We start from the raw sequence: 16,099 nt of genomic DNA on the forward strand, positions 1-16,099 counted from the left end.
ATTAACTGCACCTAAAACAGTCAAGATGATATTGGTCAGACCACAGATGATCAATTTGAAATGACTGTTAGAGATGACTGTGCTGTTTCTGCATGTAGTCCTCCCCCACCAGAGTCCTGTCTATAAGTGCACTCACCCTCTTCTTGTCAGGGGGTGGGGGGAGTCGGCCTTTGGACAGGTGTCTGCCACCCCCCACCCCCTCCCCCTCAGTTGCCAGCATCTAAAATAAAGCAAACTTCCCTTTCCACCATCCTGGCCTGCTTATTGGCTTTTGAGCGGTGAGCTGTCGGACACCCTATGCATACCTTTTGGTAACAGTGAGAAGTGATAGGCATACCTTTTCACTGCATGAGGCTCCAACTGACACTTTCCACTGGAGAGCTGCTGACCCCGCTACATCCAGGCTCTGCACCGTCAGTCTCTCCTTCCACTGTAAATCCAAAATTCCATCATTGTCCTGATCTTCAACTGAGTCACTATCTCTCTGATGAGACTCCTAGTTATGAAGAAGCTTCAATGACAGGAAGAAAAGTGAACCAATTCGTACTTACAAAGTTCTCTAGCCAGGATGAGCTGTGTGTGTGTGTGTGTGTGTGTGTGTGTGTGTGTGTGCTCACTCAGTCATGTCTGACTCTTTGCTATGACTCTTTCCAGTAGTCGTATATGGATGTGAGAGTTGGACTATCAAGAAAGCTGAGCACCAAAGAATTGATGCCTTTAACTGTGGTGTTGGAGAAGACTCTTGAGATTCCCTTGGACTGCAAGGAGATCAAAGCAGTCAATCCCAGAGGAAATCAGTTCTGAATATTTATTAGAAGAACTGATGCTGAAGCTCCAATACTTTGGCCACCTGATGGGAAGAACTGACTCATTTGAAAAGACCTTGATGGTGGGCAAGATTGAAGTCAGGAGGAGAAAGGGATGACAGAGTATGAGATGATTGGATGGCATCACCGACTCAATGGACATGAGTTTGAGCAAGCTCCCAGAGTTGGTGATGGACATGGAAGCCTGGCATGCTGCAGTCCATGGGGTCACAAAGAGTTGGAGACAACTGAGTGACTGAACTAAATTGATAACTTCCTATACATTAACAGGACTTGGGACCATGTATCTCCTTTATATCTGTTCCTGTCTTCTACTACATACTGTCTATGTCTCATGTAGTTCATTTATATCTAAGACTACAAGTGTTCATGTAGCCTAGGATCTGAGTGTGTAGTCATAAAATATATATATTGTGTAGAAAAAATTTCTTGGCTATGTCATGCAGGATTTTAGTTCCCTGACTAGAGACTGAACCTAGGCCCAGAGCAATGAAAGTGCTGAGTCTTAATCACTGGATGGTGAGGGAATTCCCTTACATAGAAATGTTTGTGTGAAATTTGCAGAGCCCTTTGATAGTCACTCAGAGTTCTTGATTTTTTACGTCTCTTTATGAGCCTTAAAGGGGCTTCCCACTTGGCACAGTGCTAAAGAATCCACCCGCCAATGCAGAAGACACAGGAGATGCAGATTCAATCCCTGGGTCAGGGAGATCCCCTAGAGAAGGAAATGGCAACCCACTCCAGTATTCTTGCCTGGAGAATCCCATGGGCAGAGGAGCCTGGCAGGCTACAGTCCTTGGGGTCAGAAAGAGTCAGACACAACTGAGCAACTGAGCATGCACATGCACATGAGCCTTGAAGAGTTAGTTCTAACCACCTATCAGAATAGTCCAGGGGACTATTTTTCTAGAACAATCTGAATGGTTTAGTGCTGAGAAAGATGAACTTAAATAATAAGCAAAGAAAAGAACAACTCCAGAATCTACTGAATAACAAATTATCGAACCTCTTACATTCCAAAGAGTGTTTCCCCAAGACACCTATTATCTTACTGTTAAGTCCTCAGGACCATAACTGTGTAAGATAGATGGGGAGAAATTACTCTTGTCTTAACCAACACTTGAGGCTCAAGAGAGTAAGAGGCTTGTTCAAGATCACACTGCCTTAATTTCTCTTTCTGTTTTCTCATTGTTAGTGTATAGGAATCCAAGGGATTTCTGTGTGTTAATTTTATATAAATTATATAAAATTATATATATCTATACACTAACTGCATTTATATCTATACACTAGCAATGAGAAAACAGAAAGAGAAATTAAGGAAACAATTCCATTCACCATTGCAACAAAAAAAAATAAAATACTTCAGAATAAATCTACCTAAAGAAACAAAAGACCTATATATAGAAAACTATAAAACACTGATGAAAGAAATCAAAGAAGACACAAATAGATGGAAAATATACCATGTTCATGGATTGGAAGAATCAATATAGTAAAAATGAGTATTTTACTCAAAGCAATCTATAGATTCAATGCAATCCCTATCAAGCTACCAACGGTATTTTTCAGAGAACTAGAATGAATAATTTCACAGTTTGTATGGAAATACAAAAAAACCTCAAATAGCCAAAGCAATCTTGAGAAAGAAGAATGGAACTGGAAGAATCAACCTGCCTGATGTCAGGCTATACTACAAAGCTACAGTCATCAAGACAATATGGTACTGGCACAAAGACAGAAATATAGATCAATGGAACAAAATAGAAAACCCAGAGATAAATCCATGCACATATGGACACCTTATTTTTGACAAAGGAGGCAAGGATATACAGTGGAGAAAGACAATCTCTTTAACAAGTGGTGCTGGGAAAACTGGTCAACCACTTGTAAAAGAATGAAACTAGAACACTTTCTAACACCATACACAAAAATAAACTCAAAATGGATTAAAGATCTAAATGTAAGACCAGAAACTATAAAACTCCTAGAGGAAAACATAGGCAAAACACTCTCTGACATAAATCACAGCAGGATCTTCTATGACCCACCTCCCAGAGTAATGGAAATAAAAGCAAAAATAAACAAATGGGACCTAATGAAACTTAAAAGCTTTTGCACAACAAAGGAAACTATAAGCAAGGTGAAAAAACAGCCTTCAGAATGGGAGAAAATAGCAGCAAATGAAGCAACTGACAAAGAATTAATCTCAAAAATACACAAGCAGCTCATGCAGCTCAATTCCAGAAAAATAAACAACCCACTTTAAAAATGGGCCAAGTAGGTGCAGCGCCGCGCAGCTCTCTCGCTCACACAAAGCCCAGATGCGGAGAAAATGGCGGCAGGGGTCGAAGCGGCGACCGAGGTGGCGGCGACAGAGCCTAAAATGGAGGAGCAAAGCGGTGCGCCTGGCGTGCCAAGCGACAACTTGGCGCGCCAGGCGTGCCAGGCCCGAAAGGTGAAGGAGAACGACCTGCTCAGAATGAGAAGAGGAAGGAGAAAAACATAAAAAGAGGAGGCAATCGCTTTGAGCCATAAGTCAATCCAACTAAAAGATACAGAGCCTTCATTACAAACATACCTTTTGATGTGAAATGGCAGTCACTTAAAGACCTGGTTAAACAAAAAGTTGGTGAGGTAACATACATGGAACTCTTAATGGACGCTGAAGGAAAGTCAAGGAGATGTGCTGTTGTTGACGTCAAGATGGAAGAGAGCATGAAAAAAGCTGCTGAAGTTCTAAACAAGGATAGTCTGAGTGGAAGACCACTGAAAGTCAAAGAAGATCCTGATGGTGAACATGCCAGGAGAGCAATGCAAAAGGTGATGGCTATGACTGGTGGGACGGGTATGGGACCAGGTGGCCCAGGAATGATTAATATCGCACCCAGTATCCTAAATAATCCTAACATCCCAAATGAGATTATCCATGCATTACAGGCTGGAGGACTTGGAAGCACAGTATTTATAGCAGATCTGGATTATAAATTTGGCTGGAAGAAACTGAAGGAAGTTTTTAGTATGGCTTGTGTGGTGGTCTGAACAGACATTCTTGAGGATAAAGACGGAAAAAGTCATGGAATAGGCACTGTTACTTTTGAACAGTCCACTGAAGCCATGCAAGCTCTATCTATGTTTAATGGCCAGCTGCTGTTTGACAGACCAATGCACGTGAAAATGGATGAGAGGGCCTTTCCAAAGGGATACTTTTTCTTTCCTGAGCATCCACAACAACTTCCCCATGGACTTGGTGGTATTGGCACAGGGTTAGGACCAGGAGGGCAGCCTATTGATGCCAACCGTTTGAATAAAGGCATTGGAATGGGCAACCTGGGACCTGCAGGAATGGGAATGGAAGGCATAGGATTTGGAATAAATAAAATGGGAGGCATCGAAGGACCCTTTGGTGGTGGTATGGAAAATATGGGTCGATTTGGATCTGGGATGAACATGGGCAGAATAAGCAAAATCCTAAGTAATGCCCTGAAGAGAGAAGAGATCATTGCAAAGCAGGGAGGTGGTGGAGGCAGAGGCAGTGTCCGCAGAATTGAGAGGATGGGCCCCAGCATTGACCACATTGGGCAGAGTGGGGGGGAGAGGGGGGCGGCATGGGATGCATAGGTGCAGGCCTGGGCCATGGCATGGATTGTGTGGGCTCTGAGATTGAGTGCATGGGCCTGGTCATGGACTGCATGGGCTCCGTTCAGCACATGGGCTCTGGCATCAAGTGCATGGGCTCCTGGGCCTCGACCACATGGCCTCCAGCATCGAGCACATGGACCAGACCATGGAGCACATTGGCTCTGGTGTGGAGCACATGGGTGCTGGCATGGGCTTTGGCCTCAAGTGAATGGCCATGCCCATTGACCATGTGGGCTAGACCATCGAGCGCATGGGCTCTGGTGTGGAGCGCATGGGCCCTGCCATTGAGTGCATGGGCCTGGACATGGAGCACATGGTGCCCAGAGGCATGGGCCCCATGATGGATCACATGGTCACCAGCCTAGAGTGCATGGGCACCAACAACCTGGAGGGCATGAGCCTGGAGCATATGGGCCCCAACAATCTCGAGCATATGGGCCTGGAGCGCATGGACACCAACAGCCTTGAGTGCATGGGTCCTGCCATGGGTGCTGGCATTGAGCTCATGGGCCTGGCCATGGGTGGTGGTGGCGGTGCCAGCTTTGACCGTGCCATCGAGATGGAGCATGGCAACTTTGGAGGAAGTTTCGTGGGTTCCTTTGGTGGAACTGGAGGCCATGCCCCTAGGGTGGCCAGGAAAGCCTGCCAGATATTTGTGAGAAATCTCCCATTTGATTTTACATGGAAGGTGCTAAAAGACAAGTTCAACGAATGAGGCCACGTGCTGTATGCCAACATCAAGATGGAGAATGGGAAGTCCAAGGGGTGTGGTGTGGTTAAGTTTGAGTTGCCAGAGGTGGCTGAGAGAGCCTGCTGGATGATGAATGGGATGAAGCTGAGTGGCCGAGAGATTGATGTTCGAATCAATAGAAATGTTTAAGCAGTTGCCTTTTTAAAACATCGATACCAGACTTCTGAATTTGTGTTTTTTCTTGTTAACCATTTTAATTTGTTGGCTGGATGTATAAAGATGTTTGAAAAATTCAGTTGCTTTTTGGGGTAATTTGAATTACTTTTTTAATGACTGGGGTTCCATTTGTTTGCATTGAGATTGCAATGTGCGTGATTTTTTTTTGTAGCTGTGGCATCTTGTTGACATCGAATATGACTTTGATAATAAATACTAGTTCCTGAAAAAATGAAATAAAATAAAAAATAAAAAATGGGCCAAAGAACTAAACAGACATTTCTCCAAAGAAGACATACAGATGACTAACAAACACATGAAAGATGCTCAACATCACTCATTAGCAGAGAAATGCAAATCAAAACCACAATGAGATACCATCTCACGCCGGTCAGAATGGCTGCTATCAAAGTCTACAAACAATAAATGCTGGAGAGGGTGCAGAGAAAAGGGAACCTTCTTACGCTGTTGGTGGGAATGCAAGCTAGTACAGCCACTGTGGAGAACAGTGTGGAGGTTCCTTAAAAAACTGGAAACAGAACTGTCATATGACCCAGCGATCCCACTGCTGGGCATACACACCGAAGAAACCAGAATTGAAAGAGACACGTGTATCCCAATGTTCATCGCCGTACTGTCTATAATAGCTAGGAAATGGAAGCAACCTAGATGTTCATCGGCAGATGAAAGGATAAGAAAGTTGTGGTACATATATGCAATGGAATATTACTCAGCTATTAAAAAGAATGCATTTGAATCGGTTCTAATGAGGTGGATGAAACTGAAGCCTATATTATACAGAGTGAAGTAAGTCAGAAAGAAAAACACCAATACAGTATATTAATGCATATATATGGAATTTAGAAAGATGGTAACGATGACCCTATATGCGAGACAGCAAAAGAGACACAGATTTAAAGAACAGACTTATGGACTCTATGGGAGAAGGCAAGGGTGGGAAGATTTGAGAGAATAGCATTGAAACATGTATATTACCATATATGAAATAGATCGCCAGTCCATGTTTGATGCATGAGACAAGTGCTCAGGGCCAGAGCACTGGGACGACCCAGTGGGATGAGATGGGGAGGGAGGTGGGGGGTGTTCAGGATGGGGAACCTATGACTGATTCATGTCAAATTATGGCAAATGCCACTAGTGTATTGTAAAGTAATTAGCCTCCAATTAAATAATATTAAAAAAAAAAAAGATCACACTGCCTCTCTGTGGCTGATCTGGGACTTGAACCAGGTCTTTTGATGCCTGATGTGAGATTCACGTTCCATTTCTACCCAAGGGTCTGGCAACCTCATCTTTCTCTTATGGTGTTTCATCAGCTGGCGTATTCAGAAAGCAGACACTGAGACAGAGTTTAGTGTTGAAGGGATTCGTCAGGGTGTACTCGGGGTTGACACCTGTGGAAAGGAGGGGGAGGAGGCAGATTTGGTAGAGGGAGAAGTGAGCTGGGGTGCAGGACCAATGCCACGGGAGCTCTGGATCCAGGCAGTGTGGTTCCAGGTCTCCCCTTCAGTGACCGTATTTCTTTCCTCCTGAATTTGTCAAGAGCAGGGACTATTTATGTCTCTAAATTTTAGTGTAGTGTTTACCACATAAAAGGCAATTCCTGCTTTCCGAATGAATAAACAGAGTTGGAAAGAACCAAAATGTTTCACAGTAGGGAAGTGGTTAAATCAATTAGGATTAATACTTCAGTGGAAAATCATGCCTCTCAATATAGAAAAAACAGCAATTATGAAAACTAGGGAACATGAAAAAAATTTTACACTCTTGAAAAACAGCACATGTAGTAATACATACATTTGCTGGGTTTGAAATGATGGAAATGTACATATTAACATAATAAGGGCCAGAAAATAAATAAATGAAAGTCATATTATATTAAATTTGTGGGATTGTGGGTGGTTTTCATTTTTTTGTTTGTTCTTTCAATGTTGCCATAATTTAGTTTGTGCGATATTACTTACATTGTTGAGAAGAAGACGAACCACCAGTTGTGGCTTTGCCAGCATTACTGTCAACCTGGGAGTGAGCCTGTTAGGTCTCAGCAGTGAGATGGGGTTTAGAGAGATGGGGAATAGACCTGGCAGAGGAAGCTATTCAGCAGCTGTGGACATCGGGGAAGGCAGAATCCACTCCCAGGAAAGCCCTTATCTTCTTGCTAGAGGGCTATTCCAAAATCTTTAATTCTTAAATTGAATCTTAATATCTGCTGATTCAAAATTTCTTTGAGTTAATGGAATTTTGTTTCTTTTGATTCGTGTTCACTTGTCATAGATGTTTGAATCCTTTAACAAGTTTTTAATTCAACACAATCATGCAAGTTCAATATTTGGTGTGTTTTCTAAGCTTCGCATGGTCATAGACAAGGAACCCATTCAGGGATTGCTGTCTTTTCTTGCAAAGACTTCTCTCCTCTTTTGAATGTGCTTTGCAGATGACTTAAAAACATTCTGGCATTTGCGTTAGATAGACATTGCTTCTACTTTGGTTTAGTATTCTAAACTCTCCACTTGTGCTTCAAGCCTGACACAGTATTTGTATAAAAGTTTAAAACCTTATTTCACTCTTTCTCTTTGAATCACTTCTCTCTTCTCTTACTCTGTGAAGCAAATTCTGCCAAATAAAACTCTGCTGTTTGCTCAGCTACTGGGCTGTCTCTTCCGAGCCTGGGACTCTGAGGTCTGTTCTCTGATGTGTTCCATTCTCTGAGCAAATTTTCCCCATCTCGTGAATCAAAGTCAAGGGCTTTCCTCACCTTCTATCATCTCTGTGTTCTGCATAGCCACATTCATCTTCAGTGCCAGGAAGAAGGTTGTCACATAAGCTCTCTCCTTTAAGAAAGTCTGATGTCACCAAAGATTACACAAAAGGTACTCTATTCAGTAGGTAACGAAGTTGTGAAAAAATCTTACTGGAATCTCAGTGTCTTCCTCTAGGTAGACATATCCCTGTGTATGTTTTCTTGGATACTGACAATCTTTACCTACTAATGTGGCTTTGAAGACCAAGGATGTAGGCAAGGAAGAGAGTAATAGAGATAGAAATTATATATATATATATATATATATATATATATATATATGAAATTTAGAAATATATATATATTTAGAAATTATGCATAAATTTAGAAATTTATTATAAATTTATATAAATATATATATTTAGAAATATATATATATGTATAGGGCTTCCTTGGTGGCTCAGCTGGTGTATATATATATACATTATATATATATAAAAAATAAGGGCCAGAAAATTTCATTTATCCAGGATGCTAGGAGATGTGTCCATACATCCTAGCATCCTGGATAACACCGTTGCAGCCATCTAAAACCCTTGGGTCATTCTGGATAACTAAATAGTGATTTCAAGCAGCCAAGGATATACACATTTCATTCATTCATTCAACAAATTCTTGAGCACCTGCTATGCATTAGGCTCTATTCTAGGTAACCATTTATCCATCAAAGCTTAAACTTTAGAATGAATTCCTTCTGAAATTGTTTATGTTTCTTTTCACTTGATCCTTTCTATAGTCAGCTCAGTTCAGTTCAGTCACTCAGTCATGTCTGACTCTGTGACCCCAGGGACCACAGCACACCTCTCCATCACCTGTCCATCACCAACTCCCAGAGCTTGCTCAAACTCATGTCCATCAAGTCAACGATGCCATCCAACTATTTCATCCTCTGTTGTCCTCTTCTTCCCCTGCCTTCAGTCTTGCTCAGCAACAGGGTCTTTTCCAGTGAGCCAGTTCTTCGCGTCAGGTGGCCAAATGGAGCTTCAGCTTCAGTATCAGTCCTTCCATTGAATATTCAGGACTGATTTCCTTTAGATTGGCTGGTTTGATCCCCTTGCAGCCCAAGGAACTTGCAAGAGTCTTCTCCAACATCACCGTTCAAAAGCATCATTTCTATAGTACTCTTATACTAATCTAATCTTTTCTTGGTGACAGAAGATTAGATACAGTTTGGTAGCATGTAAAGAATAATATTGAGTGTTAAGAGAACTGAACTTTAGTGGGTTTCCATTTCCTTCTCCAGGGGATCTTCCTGATCCAGGGAACAAACCCAGGTCTCCTGCATTGCATGAAGATGCTTTACAATCTGAGCTACTAGGGAAGCACAGAGAAATATATAAGGGATCACGAATAATTTTTAGTAGAACTGAGACCCCATGGACTGTAGCCTGCCAGGCTCCTCTGTTCGTGAAATTCTCCAGGCAAGAATACTGGAGTGGGTTGCCATCCCCTTCTCCAGGGGATTTTCCCAACCCAGGGATTGAATCTGGGTCTCTTGCATTGCAGGCAGATTCTTTACCATCTGAGCCATGAGGCTGCAAAGAGTCGAACACAACTGAGTGAATAACACACACATATATTTCTCTACAGATTGTTTTCTATATAAAAGTTCTTCATAAACTATTGAAGGCTATGCACATCTAAGGCATCATCCTTATGGACAGTCATTCTAACACTGGGCCATAATACAGATATTTCTTTGGTGTTAACTAAGGTAGATGAATTATTTGCCCCTACACTAAATGGACCTAGATTTCAGGACTTCTAGTGTTTGTATATATGGGTAGTGGGGCTGAGTTGGGTATGGGAGAGTTTCACCAAGCTTGCAAACTTATTTTGAAAAGATACGAAGTGAATTTTCCTACTGTTTTCCTTCTGTTTTCAGAAAGACTTGTAGGGGGAGGCTATTTTTCATAAAATTTGTTCATGCTAAAGAAAGGCCGAAAATTTCAAAGCTTTTCCTTCTGTTTTGTGCAGCCAAAGGGTGGAGACCTTAAATAGAAGGCCCTTTGTTTAACAATGCAAATTTGTATTTTGGATAAGCAAGGGTAGGCTTGAACTCAGTTTGGAGCAGAGGTTAAAAAACAAAACTCTTCTGAAGAAGGGATTAACGGAATTTATGGGATGGAAGGCTGGCAGTCAGCGTAGGGAGAAGGTATATGTGCATGCATGTGTGTGTGTATAACAGAAAAGCCCCCAAAGATGGAGACAATGTGAACCTAAATATAGAGATGGAAATGGCTGAATGAAGTTTTAGAACACATTTTATTCAAGTTCTTTTTTTGACTAAACTGCAATCTGTCTTCATTATCCTCAGCTCTAAGTCTGCAAACAAGTAGCTCTGTGTTAGCGATGATGCACAGAGGTGAGGGGTAAACCAGTCCTGCCAGCAACATCACTCTGCTCTGCACCTGTGTTGGTGGGAGGACCGAGGGCTGTGGTCCAGACAGACAAGGCTAGAGGAGGCCCAGAGCAAGGGGTCGGGGGGAAGGAAAGGGCTCACAGAAGACGAACTGACTTCGCCAATTATAAATCCCCTGAGAATTTAAAGAAACCTTGATTGACGAGACTGGATATGCTAATGCTATGATATGCAGGATGAGGGCTTGAGACATTTACATTTTAATTCTGAATGATGATGGGGATTTCCCTGGTGGTACAGTGGATAAGAATCTGCCTACCAATGCAGGGGACACAGGTTCGATCCCCGGTCTGGGCAGATTTCACCAGCTGTGGAGCAACTGAAGCCTGTGTGCCCCAGCTACTGAGCCCAGGTGCTGCGAACTACTGAAGCCCAAGCACCTAGAGCGCAGGCTCACCAACAAGAGAAGCCACTGGCTACAATGAGAAGCCCCTGCACTGCAATGAAGAGTAGACCCAACTCACCGCAACTAGAGAAAGCCTGCAAACACCAACAAAGACCAGAGCAACCATAAGTAAATAAATAAAATTTTTAAAAAGATGGTGGAACCACAGAAAGGTTTTTGAACTAATATAACTGATAACAATGTATACACTGGCAAAGTTAAACAGATAATCACATTAGTGATACTTGCTTTAGGTCTTTTTTAAGAACAACTGTTAAAGACAGATTTTTTCTATCTTTCCCAGAGGTAAATCCTTTCTTAAAGTTGCAGAATATCATTCCCATGGCTTAAATATGTAAGGGGATACATTGTTTTGTGTTTTAAAATTTGGGGTGAATGTTATATTGTTCATCTTTTACAACTTACACTGCTCATCTTTAACAATTTTGCTTTTAATCAGTATTATGCTCTTGACATTTCTCTATTTTGATATATGAGATCACTTTAACTGCTGTATAAGAATTGTTTTAATTATCATCTTTTATACATTCTCCTACTGCAGGACAGTTAGATTGCCTCTGCTTTCACACAAATACAAATACTGAACACACATGGTAGCATTGAACATCTTTGTATTCATCTCTCTGTGCCCATGTGCTGCAGTTTCTCTAGGGTGAACACCTGCAAGTTGAATTGCTGGTTTGTGGGATGTCTTAGCCCTGATTCCCTAGAAAAGCCAGAGCCTAAATCAAGGCTTAAGAGCTGATGCTTTGCTAGGAAGCCAACCCTAGAGCAGTGAGGCTGAGGGAAGTAGGATGCAAGGCAGAGAAGGATGACAAGTGCAAGGTTTGTGCAAATGCCATGGCTTCAGAGCAAGCCAAGAACAGTGGCTGGGCAGGTGGACCCGCTTGGCCAAATGGGGTGTCCCTGGATGTAGGCCATAGAGGGACGTATTCCTAGGAGCAGTGAACTGGAGGAGGACAAGTGGCAACTGATCTGCTGGCCCGCCTTCCTCTTCTCTCTCCTGTGGACAAAGTCCATTCGGGGAGGAGTTAGTTGCCCTGCAGTTTTAGACATCGTCACCTGGGGCTGCTACAGAAACCCTCCTCCACTCTCACCCTCCTGTGGCCCGCACAGGAAGTGGTGGAAGAGCCAGAGACCCCTGGAAACATTGGAAATCAAATACACTTCAATGAAAACAAAGTAACTTACTGACATTTTCATTGAAGCATTTTCATTGAAAAGGAAAGTGAAATCACTCAGTCATGGCCAACTCTGCAACCCCACAGACTGTAGCCTGCCAGCCTCCTCCATCCATGGAATTCTCCAGGCAAGAATACTGGAGTGGGGTTGCCATTTCCTTCTCCCAGGGGATCCTTCTGACCCAGGGATAAAACCCAGGTCTCCCACACTGCAGGAAGACTCTACTGTCTGAGCCACCAGGGAAGCCCCGAAGCATAACTGACATAACCTCATGTTGGTTTCATGTGACAATACGGTGATTCGATCTTCAGGAGAGCAGCTCAGTGGAGTGGTGAGGGTGGAGGTCAGTTATTGAGAAGTCATAGAAGGTGAGATGCTGATGACCAAGAATGCACCATTCTTTTAAAACGTTTAGCCATAAAGAGAGGACAAATTCTAAAGGAAGGTACAGGATGGGAGGACTGTTTTCTTATTGCTGAGAATTATGAGCATTACCAGCTGAGGAGGATGAGCCAGCAGAAGGAGGGAGAGATTGTTGACCAGCCAGGAGTCAGTTTATGGCTGATGGTGCAAAGTTGGAGGTGGAGACCAATCCTGGGTCAAGAACCGCATGTTCTAAGCTGGTTCCATGGGGGAATGAGATATGTCATAATCTCTTTATCCTAACAATGCTTTCCCCAGGAATATAGCGAATCCTAAGGGCTGGACATCCCAGTGCATCTATGTCTGTTTTAGAGGATAATACAGGTGACAGTAGATCCACTTTTACACTTATGTGAAGATACCAGTCTATGATTTGTAGTTAAGTTTGTTTGTCAATTACCCTGATGTCTGCATTCAGGGACACTGAAAAATGAACTCCCCAGGTTGGTAAGTGCCCAGTATGCTACTAGAGATCAGTGGAGAAATAACTCCAGAAAGAATGAAGGGATGGAGCCAAAGCAAAAACAATACCCAGTTGTGGATGTGACTGGTGATAGAAGCAAGGTCCGATGCTGTAAAGAGCAATATTGCATAGGAACACGGAATGTTAGGTCCATGAGTCAAGACAAATTGGACGTGGTCAAATAGAAGATGGCAAGAGTGAACATAGACATTTTAGGAACCAGCAAACTAAAATGGACTGGAATGGGTGAATTTAACTCAGATGACCATTATATCTACTATTGTGGACAAGATCCCTTAGAAGAAATGGACTAGCCATCATAGTCAACAAAAGAGTCTGAAATGCAGTACTTGGATGCAATCTCAAAAGCGACAAAATGATCTCTGTTCATTTCCAAGGCAAATCATTCAATATCACCATAATCCAAGTCTATGCCCTAACCAGTAATGCTGAAGAAGTTGAAGTTGAACAGTTCTATGAAGACCTACAAGACCTTCTAGAACTAACACCCAAAAAAGATGTCCTTTTCATTATAGGGGACTGGAATGCAAAAGTAGGAAGTCAAGAAATACTTGGAGTAACAGGCAAATTTGGCCTTAGAGTACAAAATGAAGCATGGCAAAAGCTAATAGAGTTTTGCCAAGAGAATGCACTGGTCATAGCAAATATCCTCTTCCAACAACACAAGAGAAGACTCTACACATGGACATCACCAGATGGTCAACACCAAAATCAGATTGATTATATTCTTTGCAGCCAAAGATGGAGCCAAATATACAATCAGCAAAAAAAAAACAAAAAACAAAAAAACAAAAAAAGCAAATCCAGGAGCAGACTGTGGCTCATATCATGAACTCCTTATTGCCAAATTCAGACTTAAATTGAAGAAAGTAGGGAAAACCACTAGAACACTCAGATAAGACCTAAATTGAATCCTTTATGATTATAAAGTGGAAGTGACAAATAGATTCAACGGATTAGATCTGATAGACAGAATGCCTGGAAGAAATATGGACGGAAGTTCATGACACTGTATAGGAGACAGTGGTCAAGACCATTCTCAAGAAAAAGAAATGCAAAAAGACAAAATGGTTGTCTGATGAGGTCTTACAAATAGCTGTGAAAAGAAGAAAAGTAAAAGGCAAAGGAGAAAAGGAAAGATATACCCATTTGAATGTAGAGTTCCAAAGAATAGCAAGGAGAGATAAGAAAGCCTTCCTCAGTGATCAATTCAAAGAAATAAAGGAAAACAATAGAATGGGAAAGACTAGGGATCTCTTCAAGAAAATAAGAGATAGCAAGGGAACATTTCATGCAAAGATGTGCACAATAAAGGATAGAAATGTTATGGACCTAACAGAAGCAGAGGATATAAAGAAGAGGTGGCAAGAATACATAGAACTGCACAAAAAAGATCTTCAAGACCCAGATAATCACAATGGTGTGATCATTCACCTAGAGTCAGACATCCTGGTATGCGAAGTCAAGTGGGCCTTAGGAAGCATCACTATGAACGAAGCTAGTGGAGGTGATGGAATTCCTGTTGAGCTATTTCAAATCCTAAAAGATGAGGCTGTGAAAGTGCTGCACCCAATATGGCAGCAAATTTGGAAAACTCAGCAGTGGCCACAGGACTGGAAAAGGTCAGTTTTTATTCCAATCCCTAAGAAAAGCAATGGCAAAGAATGCTCTAACTACCGCATAATTGCACTCATCTCACACGCTATGCTCAAAATTCTCCAAGCCAGGCTTCAACAGTACGTGAACTGTGAATTTCCAGATGTTCAAGCTGGATATAGAAAAGGCAGAGGAACCAGAAATCAAATTGCCAATATCTGTTGGATCATCAAAAAAGCGAACAAGTTCCAGAAAAACATCTACTTCTGCTTTCTTGACTACACCAAAGCCTTTGACTGTGTGGATCACAACAAACTGTGGAAAATTCTTCAAGAGATGGGAATACCAGGCCACCTGACCTGCCTCCTGAGAAATCTATATGCAGGTCAGGAAGTAACAATTAGAACTGGACATGGAACAACAGACTGGTTTCAAATAGGGGAAGGAGTACGTCAAGGCTGTATATTGTCATCCTGTTTATTTAGTGTATGCAGAGTACATCATGAGAAACACTGGGCTGTATGAAGCACAAGTTGGAATCAAGATTGCCAGGGGAAATATCAATAACCTCAGATATGCAAATATCACCACACTTATGGCAGAAAGCGAAGAAGAACTAAAGAGCCTCTTGATGAAAGTGAAAGAGGAGAGTGAAAAAGTTGGCATTCAGAAATTCAAAAAACTCAACATTCAGAAAACTAAGATCATGGCATCTGGTCCCATCACTTCATGGTAAATAGATGGAGAAACAATGGAAACAGTGAGAGACTTTATTTTTTTGGGCTCCAAAATCACTGCAGATGGTGACTGCAGCCATGAAATTAAAAGACGCTTGCTCTATGGAAGAGAAGTTATGACCAACCTAGATAGCATATTAAAACGCAGAGACATTACTTTGCCAAAAAAGGTCCATCTAGTCAAGGCTATGATTTTTCCAGTAGTCATGTATGGATGTGACAGCTGGACTATAAAGAAAGCTTAGTGCCAAAGAATTGATGCTTTTGAACTGTGGTGTTGGAGGAGATTCTTGAGAGTCTCTTGGACTGCAAGGAGATCCAACCAGTCCATCCTAAAGGAAATCAGTACTGGGTGTTCATTGGAAGGACTGATGCTGAAGCTGAAACTCCAATACTTTGGCCACCTGATGTGAAGAATGGACTCATTTGAAAAGTCCCTGATGCTGGGAAAGATTGAAGGTGGGAGGAAAAGGGAATGATAGAGGATGAGATGGTGGATGGCGTCACTGACTTAATGGACGTGAGTCTGTGTAAGCTCCAGGAGTTGGTGAGGGACAGGGAAGCCTGGCATGCTGCAATTGCAAAGAGTCAGACACGGCTGGTTGACTGAACTGAACTGAACTGCATTCCTGGATTCTGCTAGCAGTCGGCT

The 16,099-nt window shown here is 42.2% G+C and overlaps 1 pseudogene; it reads left to right on the forward strand.

Moving 5' to 3' along the window:
- Positions 1–3,162: 3,162 nt before the first annotated feature.
- LOC136144188 (heterogeneous nuclear ribonucleoprotein M-like) lies at positions 3,163–5,438 on the forward strand (annotated as a pseudogene).
- Positions 5,439–16,099: the final 10,661 nt, after the last annotated feature.

The sequence above is a fragment of the Muntiacus reevesi genome, chromosome 11 (genome assembly GCF_963930625.1).
Source record: "Muntiacus reevesi chromosome 11, mMunRee1.1, whole genome shotgun sequence".
Lineage (NCBI taxonomy): Eukaryota > Metazoa > Chordata > Mammalia > Artiodactyla > Cervidae > Muntiacus > Muntiacus reevesi.